Raw genomic sequence first — 10,275 nt, forward strand, 5'->3', positions numbered from 1 at the left:
AAAATGATGGTGATAGGAAGGAGAAGAGTCCATGGCACCACTGCTACCACTGCCACCAGCACTTCCCTTGTCCAGATGGCCAGCAACTCCATCAGAGGTGGCAGCAGCACCACACACACCCAATGGCTGCAGTGGGTGAAGGGCCCATCTAGGTGTCACCTCTCTCCGACGTGTCCCCCAGTGCCATCCACACTCCCTACTGATGCCCTGAGTGACTTGAGTGTTGGACTGGGACTCTGGAAGTCCAGGATTCAAATCCTCACTCAGCCATGGAAACCCACTGGGCTTCACAGGAAGACAATGGCAAACTCTGAATAAATCTTGCCAAGAAAAACCAAAGACAGGGCTACCTTTGGGTCACCATAAGTGAAAAATGAGTTGGAGACAAACAACAACAAATAGACTGTATGCATTATCACTTACACTTAAATCGGTTTCTGATCCGAATCAATGAATCAATTTGACATTGGATTGTAGTTCCCACGACATTTGCCCCGATCGCACTTTCCATCATCTAATCGAATCGAATCAAAATTCTGAAATAAATCAGTTCTATTTAAAGTGGTTCTTGAAGCAGACAATCCACTTGTGGTTCACATTGGGAAATGAATCGGTTTAAATAGAATTGGTTCCTGCACAGAACATCTATTTCCATTTCAGTAAATCGATTCCAATCCGACTTGCTCAGAAGCTATTCATTTAAAACCTAATTTTGAAATCAAATTCAATTCCGTTCTGGTTATCACTTGCAGAGATTCGATTTGGATGAAAAGAAGCAGAAAATTGCTTCAGCGATTCGGATTAAGAGGGAATCATGCTCGTTTAAACTGGATCATATCAAAGCATGATCCAGTTTAAATGGTAATAAGAATGAGGCCATGGATTGATACATTTAGCAGAGAGATGGAACTGTTTCGTATTACAGGGATGGGAAGCTAACATCCTTAGTAATTCCTTATCTGTCCCACAGATTATTTTCCATAAACCTCACCCCATTTCCCTAAACTAGCACTACCATAGGAAAATTGCCACTGTCTCTGGGCACTGATCAGAATTCATTAGGGTCAGGAAGTACCCTTGACCCTACTTACAAAAATTGTAATGATTTTGTTTTAGTTTTATTTCATCTTGGGCCTTATCATACAGGGCCCTCTCTCACTGCAATTATGTGGCTGACAAAAACCAGTATGGCATTTTTACCTCCCAATCCGGAATTAGAATACCTTTTAGGAGGAAAGTTTATGTGCGTGTGTGTATGTGGGGGGGGGGGGGGTGGATCTCCATTTCTGCATGCTTCCCCACCAACCAGGCAAAAGTGGCAGGAAAGCACTATTGAACATTCACACCATAAATCACATTTGTTATGATTTGGAGGTCATTAACTGATTTTTCCTGTGAGTAAAAAGACTAGCTTTTACTATAGTCTCCCATGGTTCAATTACACAACAGAGATGATGCCATGTGGGACAGGGGAACTGATTGCATGGTTATCCCGGTATCCTGCCACTTTGATGACTGTGTATAATAAAGGCCCTTGAGTTTTCTGGCTATTGGTGGCATACATTTGATTATGAATATATAAACACTCTTTTAAACATGGACCATTTTTATCCCCATGATACCCTGGGATTTTGAGAAGTCAGAAAATATCCCATTATAAGAGGTGTTTTACCTGCAGAAGGAAATGAACTGCTGATTTTGAAGTGATATATCCAAAGAAAGGGAAGTCACTAGGAGGTTGTTAAAGAAAACTGCATGACATTTGATTCATTGTGGCAGCCAAGTTACTCACATTTTTAAACTCATCTGCAGGAATAGAAGCATCTTTTTATCTTTCCTGCGTGAGTCACTTTGCCAGTCATCCTTTTTTGGTAGCAGAGTCCTGGGTTTATTTTAGGATTATTTTTTAAAACAATCTGTGGATGCTCTGAATCTGTACACTTATGTAAAAAGCTGAAAATGAGTATTGATGGGTTGTCATGCCTTGCTTCAAAGGAGTGATTTTTTTTTAAAGAAGACTGGATCTTCACTTCAAAGAAAACAGGAAATTCAAAATTACTCATGCTTCAAACACACTATTACTATACCCCCCCCCCCACAAAACACACAATGCACATATTTCAAACTAATAACAGAACTTTCTCATTGCTATAAGATGTAACTACTGCCATTCCTTATACTAAGGTCAACTTTGAGCTTGCCCTCTTATCTTTCCTGAGGTACATCTACATTACAGAAACAATGCAGTTTGATACCACTTTAAGTGCTGTAGCTCAATTCTATGGAATCCTGGGATTTATAGTTCTACAAGGTCCTCTCTGCCAAGAGTGCTGATGCCTCACAAACTTTCAAATCCCAATATTCTGTAAAATGGGAGCCATTTCTACAATGTCAATGCACCCCTGGTGTTGTAGTGGTCAGTGAGGAAGCTGGAGCACTAAAGGTCTTTGATTAGCAAGGAGGATGACATAATCTACACATGCGCATGCATACACACACAAACATTTTTCAGAGCATGGGCCTGGGAATGAAGAGAATGGGAGACTGAACCCCTCCTGAAATGTTCTGAAAAACTGGACCACCAAAATTCTTATGCCTCTTCCAGCTTTATCAGGCCTGGAACAGATGGGCAGGGAAAAGTGGCTGGAACCTGCATTTTCCAGAAGCTGGTCAAAATCCTGTTGTCTGCACTGGCTGCTCCCAAGGTGGCCCAATTGTGTACGGTTGGAGTGCACTGTGTGGCTTCAAGCTGTGCCACTGGGTAATTTTTTTGTCACCTCCCCACCCTGTATGCACACTGTTGCATGAACAAACTGCCAGTAACTGGCTGCTGCCTAGATGCCATCTCATTGGATGGCAACCCTTTTGAATGACCACACAATCACAACTGTGATCCTCCATGGGTACAGGCCATCAGAGCATTTATGTGCCCAGTAAAACACTGTCAAAGCACAATCATGCCCCCGCTACATGCCCCATGCACCCCATGCCCCCTCTTGGACAGTCTAGTTTGTGTATGTTGTATTTATATCCATTTGAGGTGTCACACTTTCACTGTTTTGCATTGCTGCCCCAATGGCTTGGGTGCGTCGACTCTTTTTTAATGTGCAGCTACACCAGTGCATTTATATGCAGCTTTAGGGTTAGGATGGATCATTCTTTCACAACCTCTCTCATGATGGGGTGTTTATATGCGGGGTCAAATGTGAGTCCAGACCTGCAGCTTGAATCAGACTATTGCAGCTTCTTTTTACTCTGGGTTTTACCCCCCCGAGCATGGCTTCAGTTTGGTCTCATCCCCCTTTGGGAGTGTGCATCATCTAAATGCCCCACCTTCATAGCGGGTGGAAACTGCTTTATTTAGCCTATCTACGGAGGTATGCTGTTTCAATGATACATGCGTCCTAAGAGGCCAGAAGCTGCACTCCAGTCCTAAGGACTGGAGCATGGCTTTGGCGTGGCTTCCAGACTCTTAGAACGCATGCATCATTGAAAGAGCATACCTCCAAAGTGACCTGAAGCAGCTTTATTTTGGCCTGTCTGTACCGGCCCTATTTCACCCTTCAGTTAGAGGTGTACTAAATGATCAAATGCTAAGCTATATTAAGACAGCTTTTGTTGTTAAGGCCTTCCAGGAGCAATAAAGGCTGGCTGTCATCTATCCTATGCTCAATTGCTTATGAATAAAAAACACTGAACATGTGGAGGACGTACACATCATGCTTGTAAATGTCTTCATATTTAAAGTTTATTTCCTGGACTTTAAGAATCTCCCAGTATTCATGTGGCCAGAAGGGGGAATGGCCTCTGCCAGTTCATACCACCTGAACTGAGGATAGCAACCACAACATCTTGACAAAATGAAGGCCTATGCCTAACTATGGCTGGTTACAAACCGGCATTTGGGACGTCCGGAGGACATCCCATTTTAAAAAAAGGGGCGTCTCTTCTAGACGCCCCTGGGCCTAATACGGACTCCGTCCGTACAAGATGGCGCCGGCCCTTCTACATGGCCGGCACCATCTTTGCGTATCGGACGCTGAGTGTCCGTACGCGTCGCGTCCTTTGTGACGTAGCGAGTGCGCCCCTGGCGCCTTGCTACGTCGCAAACACGACTCTAAAAGAAGCTCCATTTTGGAGCTTCTTTTTCATTCTGCACGGGAGCCGCACCGTGTGGAGGCTCTGGCTTCCCTGCGGACTAACCGGCGGCGGCGGCAGACCGCCGCAAAGCGGCAGTTTGTATCCCGCCATTGTCATCTTTTTTCTTTCTTTCTCCTATATGATTTTTAACACCTTTGCCAGTGAAGCTTTGAAAGCTTGCAACATGTATAATGTGCATTTTTGTTGGCCCAATAAAGGTTTCACTTGTGGATTTTGGATGATATTGTACTAATTAAGGGTATTTGAATAATGGTGGAGGGAAGAAATTATTTTTCCTCTCCCTGCAACTATCTCCAAGGAGGCAGAATTAATTGGTGGCCTGCCAATTTGAAGCTCCCCCCCAACACACATTTTAAAAACATCTACAGGGGCACTGTATGAGGAGATCTTTCACACTACACAATTATAGCACTATGAATCTAATTCGATGACAATAGCAATATAGCTGATAGGTACTCTAATGTAGAGCAAATCCAGAGGTTCTTTCACATAGGAATTTATTGCATGCACTTTTCATCCCAATCTGGGCATGGGACGGGATCAGGCTGGAATGGGGGAAAACAGGTTTTATCACACACAAAATTGCTGCTGCGCTACTGATTTTGGTAGTACGGAAACTTCCATAGTAGCAAAATTGCCAGGAGAAGTGCAGCTGGGGGGGATAGGTGATGGTCAGGCAGCAACACAGCAGGAATATTGTTTCTGTGATAAAACCCATTCTCCCCATTCCAGCCCAGTCCCACCCCGTGCCTGGATTGGGTTGAAAAGTACATGCAATAAATGCCATAGAGTTATAGCACTATATTTCCACTTCAGCTTCCAGGGCTGCATTCTACAGAATGTTAGGGATTGCAGACTGATGAAGCTCTATAGGAGGAATTTTAAATAACCCCTTCCCTAAACTCCAAATATTAGGATCCCATAGGATGTTGTCATGGTAAAGTGGAATCATGGAGCTGTAATTGTGTAGTGTGAAAGGTTACCAGGATTCCCTGTTCCCTCTGGGAGCCTGTGGTGTAGAGAAATGAATTTCCATCTGATGAATACCTGCATTATAGAAGATATCCCCAGTGGTAGCAATGAGGAGTGGTAACAGTGCTTGACAGCTAGGTCTAGCAATAATTTCAGTTGCATTTCTCAGACACAATCCCTTGTCATCAAAAACACAGGGGAGGATGTGACTCCATTTTCCGAAACAGCCTCCCTGGGTGCTGTAAATCCTTTAACCTGGATTCTCACTTAGCTTTCTGCAACCACAAATCCACTTTCTGTAACCACAGACTCCTATTTAGAAAGTGACTTCTCCAAAAAGAAGCTACGAGGCCCAAGACAACATGTTTGGAGCCATGTTTTTGACTCTACAAGGCAGAGAGGCAGACTGTGTTTCTTTTCTTGCACCTGGTGAGCCAAAATGCATTTTGCACAGGCTCAGATGCATGCTGTACTGTTTATTATAACTTGACGTGATCCAGGGTCAATTTCACAGCCCCAAAGCAGGGATGGTGCCTTGTGAGTCTCAACTTAAATTGTACATCCTCTTGACAGGGCCTAACCAGATGTGAGGTGATACATAAGACCTTTAAACAAAATTAAATAATAAATTAAGGCATCTTCCTCTCCTTCTCTTTCAATTGCTAAAGGATTTCCATAAGCCACATTTTCAGTTCCTGTAGGCATATACTGCAGAAAATCCCTGGCAGGGACTATGCAAGTCAGAAGGACCAGGGAAGCCCACAGCCACAGATTTTTTAAGTTCAGTGAGTCTATAATGACAGTGGTTAATGCAGTTACATAGAAAAATGGGTGAAGAATGACACTTTTAAATCCTTTATGAAGTGAATGTAATTGGCTCTATATCCTCCACGTAGGCATGCTAAGCACAGTCCAGTGAGATCAATTATTAGTCCATCTCTGCTTGCAGGAGGCCAGATAGAGGGATATTTTGGGTCACTGGGCCTCCATGCCCTTTCTTCCCAAGGCCTGGCTGTAAAGGGGATATAAAACACAAGCATACCAAATTCCCTTGGGAATTTCAAGGCATCCACAGGCTTTGAATGAAAACAGTGGGGTTCTACATGCAAGCTTCTCTCTGAACTACCCTGCTAAACAACTGAAACCCCAAGTCTTTGGTGAATGATTAATTCATATTTAATCTGCATAACAAATATAAAGGAAGCATAATAATACAATCAGATAATTTGTTCCACCTGCCTTGAAAAGAAATGTCTTGGATTCACCTCCTCGTTTAATACAAACAGCAGGAGACTATTATTCTCATGAAAACCTTCCAGCCCCTTCCAGGATTAGTTAATAAAATGTTCAGTTCCCCCTCTTCTCCCTTGACAAAACATGCTGCAGTTTTCTCTCTCTCTCTCTCTCTCTTCTTATAATCTAAGCACAATCTCTAAACACAATAAAAGGGCATTTTTAATTACAATGTTCAGTGGAAGTGCTGTTCTTGGCTTTTTGACATATACCTGCCATTCATTTCAAATTTTATGCTTGATTTGGGGTGCATTTGAGAGCATAAGGGCATTAGCTTAGTAATTATATATTGTACATTTAGTTGTGCATGTTAATTCTCATGTAATTCAAGTTCCAGCCAGTTGCACTAGAACTAAAATAATCCCAAAACAGATCTCTTGCCCTGTGATGATGCATTCCATACTTGAGCTACAATGGAAACCATTTGTAAATGAGACTATTTGTTTAGCCCCAAATGTGACTGGTCTAAGTGTTGCTCATTAAAACTGCTGTGATAAGTTAACTCTGTGGTAGGTTTGTGACTCCCAGCTTTGTCCTCCTAAGATGTCAAGAACTTGTTGATAATAAGAAGAGTTCACTGTCAGGCTGATTGATTCCACACGTTCACAAGCATCAACGCTGCTTGCCAAAAACCGAATTATTGATGACTATACCAGTATAAACAAAGCTCAGGGCAGCACAGGACTGCTCCATTTACCCAAGAGAAATGTCAGCTGCACAAAAAGACAGTGGCAGCATTAAAATAGTTTAAATGGGAGTGTTGCTAAAGCAGGAATGAGGAACTTGTATTCCTCCAATGTTCCTGAAGGCCATTTCCAGGATTCCTAATCATTACATACTAGAATGCACTCATAATTTTCTGGGGTTCCTGTGCAGTCAAGTCAATAGAGAAATGAATGAGAATTTTTAGGCGAGGGACTATTTATAGACAATAAGAGATGGCATGAATTAAGCCTAAGGAAGGAAAAAGTAAATGTATCCCTATGTTGTGTTACTGTCTATTCAGTATAACCAGGGAAAGAAAGCAGCAGAAAGTTGTGTTAGGTCTAACAACTGAGAGGTAGGATTGGTGGATTGAAAACTGGGGAGTCATTCTGTTCCTTTAAGGGCTATTTGAAAGAGGGAATTTCAGCAGATGTCTTAAGTGGAGTGGCTCAGAAGCCAACACTCTTCAATATTTTTCATTAGGGGGTTGGATTGGATGGCCCTTGTGGTCTCTTCCAACTGTATGATTCTATGATCAGTGATAATGGTTTAGATGGGCAATGATGGGTTATCAAGTTTGTGAGTGATACAAAACTGGACGAGGTAGCTAACACACTGGAAGAGAGGCACAGAATACAAAAGGACCTTGATAAAGTAGAGAACTGGAATGAAACCAATAGAATGAAATTCAACATGAACCAATTCACCATTCTACATTTAGGCCAAATAAACTAAGTGCACCCTTACAGAACTGAGGATACTTGTTTTAGCAGTAATACATCTGAAAAGATTATTATCAGTCTTAAGTTGACTATGATCCAGCAGTGTGATGCTGCAGCAAAGAAGACATATAAAATTTTAACCCGCATTATTGGAACTATAGTGTCCAAAACAAGGGAACTAATAGTCACGCTATATCCTGCACTAGTCATGCCTCGTCTGGAGTACTGCATTTAGTTCTGGGCACCACATTTTTAAAAGAATATAGACAAGTTGGAGAGGGTGCAGAGAAGGGTAACAAGGATGATAAGAGGTATGGATAAAAAAGCATATAAAGAAAGATTGAGAGAGCTGGCCATGTTCATCCTGGTGAAGAGAAGATTGAGAAGTGTCATTATTGCACTCTTTAAATATCTAAAGGGCTGTCACAGAGACGAGGGTGCATGTTTTTTCTTTGCTGCCCAAGGGTAGAACCAGCCAGTGGCATTCCCAGCCGGGGTGTCAACTGGTGTGTGTGTGGGGAGGGGACAGGCTTCGAGGGCTTATGAAGGTGGGGACAAAAGGGCAGCCTCTGGAGGAGCCTTTTTCTCTCCCTGCAGCCTTTTTCTCTCCCTGCAAGAGTTCTGAGTCCATGGAGGACTTGGAAAGCAGCCTCCCTCCTCCCTGCTATGCCTTCCATGTCCATGCAGGATTCAGAAGGTTGCCTGAGGTGGCGGTGGATGGCGGCAGCCACATTCTATCCCTCCTCTTCCATCCTTGGCTTTCTCCCTGGAGAGGAACCCCTGTACAGAGCAGCCTGCAAGGGCACATGTGCGCTCCTCCTACCCTAAAGTGGAAGGAGAACCCAATTGGGTGTCACCCCCCTTCTGGTATCACGCAGTGTGGTCCACACATCCCACACCTCTCAGTGACACCACTGGGACCAGGGCTAATGGTTTAAATTTACATGAGGGTAGATTTTCACTGAACATTACAAAGAACATCTTGACAGTTTTGGAAGCACATATACTAAAACTGGAACAATACAGAGAAGATTAGCATGGCCCCTTAAAGTGAACAAAATTCGACAGTAAGAACTGTTCAACAATGGAGCCAATTACAAAGACAGGTGGTGGGGTCTCTTTTGCTGGATGTCTTCAAAAAGATGTAGACAGCTATATAGATTGCTGAGTATGCTCTAGCTAGATTTCATGCATTGAGTGTAGGTTGGGCTCAAAGCCCTAAGGGACCCCTTCCAGCTCTGTGCTTCTATGATTCTATGGCTGCATCTTCATGAGCCAGAATACTCAGGAAGCAACCTGGAGTATTCTGCCCCCAAGCTGTCCAAATTTCCACTGTTACCTGGGTACTTCCGAAGAACACCAGACAGCTGAGCACATGTGTGCCTTGATGTGCCACCTGACACTACCACTGCTGCTGCTACCAGCACAAGTTGCTCCCTCTGAGACCACAGCAGGATATGTGTATGAACAACTATACAGTGTCAGTCCAGAGGGCTCTGGATTTTATTATTTTTTTAATGACCTGGAGCAAAAGGTTTTAAGAGTAGTATAATGCAGCTTTGGTGCTGAACTGGTCACATGTCATCAAGACCAGAATTGGGCACTGGGCCTGCACCCTCTGAACACCATGAAGATAGGGGGATGGCATGTTATTTGGCCAATGCAGACACAGCCTATGTTTATTGTCATGCAACCAGGCAACAAGGAAATAACCTGTGGACATTTCCTCTTTTACACATCCATAAAGATACAAGAGTCCTTTCCAGCTTTCACTCTGAGGACTTTCACAGTGGCTATTGCCAGACTGAGGAACTTCCCTTGAAAGGAGGCTCCTTCAGTTCCCTCTTTCTTGTTCTTCTGCCAGAAAGATAATGACTTTTTTCCCCCAGTGACGTTTTGGCAATGGATAGGCTACTAGGAAGGAGTTTCTTATGAGTGAGTGCTGTACTTTTTTTTTTATTGAGGTACTTTCAAATTGCTTTAATTCAGTCATTTGTTGTTGTTAACTGCCATCGAATCAACCCTGGCTCATGGCAACCCTGTGAATGAGATATCTCAAAGACTCCCCCCCCCCTCCCCTCCTTCAGTGTTCTGCTTAGGTCCTGTATATTCAGGCCCATGGCCTCTCCGACAGAGTCCATCCATCTGACATGCAATCTTCTTCTCTTTCAGCTATCCTTTACCTTTCCTAGCATTATTGTCTTTTCTAATGAGTCATGCCTTCTCATGGTGTGTCCAAAGTACAACTGCCTCAATTTCATCATCTTGGCTTCCAGGGAGATTTCAGGCTTGACCTGTTCAAGGACTTGTTCGCTTGTCCTTTTGGCTATCCACAATATCCTCAGCACTCTTCTTCAGCACCACATCTCAAATGAGCTGATATTCTTCTTATTGACTTTCCTCACTGTCCAGCTTTCAGTCA

At 43.2% G+C, this 10,275-nt stretch overlaps 1 pseudogene; it reads left to right on the plus strand.

The window, feature by feature from the left end:
• The first annotated feature begins 8,841 nt into the window (after positions 1-8,841).
• On the plus strand, positions 8,842-8,942 carry LOC121932362 (annotated as a pseudogene).
• Positions 8,943-10,275: the final 1,333 nt, after the last annotated feature.

This window comes from Sceloporus undulatus, chromosome 5, assembly GCF_019175285.1.
Source record: "Sceloporus undulatus isolate JIND9_A2432 ecotype Alabama chromosome 5, SceUnd_v1.1, whole genome shotgun sequence".
Taxonomy (NCBI): Eukaryota; Metazoa; Chordata; class Lepidosauria; order Squamata; family Phrynosomatidae; genus Sceloporus; species Sceloporus undulatus.